Source organism: Charadrius vociferus, unplaced genomic scaffold (genome assembly GCF_000708025.1).
Source record: "Charadrius vociferus isolate BGI_N301 unplaced genomic scaffold, ASM70802v2 scaffold341, whole genome shotgun sequence".
Taxonomy (NCBI): Eukaryota; Metazoa; Chordata; class Aves; order Charadriiformes; family Charadriidae; genus Charadrius; species Charadrius vociferus.
Window position 1 is genome coordinate 2,660,762 of NW_009646847.1, and position 555 is coordinate 2,661,316.

Here is a 555-nt window from a genome sequence, read left to right on the forward strand (position 1 = left end):
GGGGAAACCTCGGTGGACAGGGGGGACCGGAGCATCAGTCACCGCTCCGGCGTTTAAGAGAAGTAATCAGCGATAAAGTGACGTTGATCTGCACTGTAACCTTGTGGCGTATTTAATGTAAATAAGCCAGTTATGTTGCCAATCGCATGCATACAAACACATAAAGGTCCTCAGCGTTGCATTTTGATTCTTTCCATTAGAGCCGACTTTATTTACATACACTATTTAGGGGATCATGATAATTCTAAAACAATACTAGTGCCAAATGATTATGAAAATATGATTTTAATTAATCACGTAGTAGGCAAGGAAATTAGCATACGGTAATTAAACTTAGAGAAAAACGTCATGGAGGTTCTCTGCCTTATGGGTTCGGAATAATCATTAAACGATGGGTTTTCAGGACTTAATTATCAAACAAATAACTTTTTTAAAGCAACTTTACAAGGTTTATCCGCAGGGCAACGATTTAGTAAATAATATATAACCGAGCAAACAAGGTGCAAATGTGACTGGTGAAATAGGTTGTGTTTCTACAAAGCAGAAAGCGGGGGG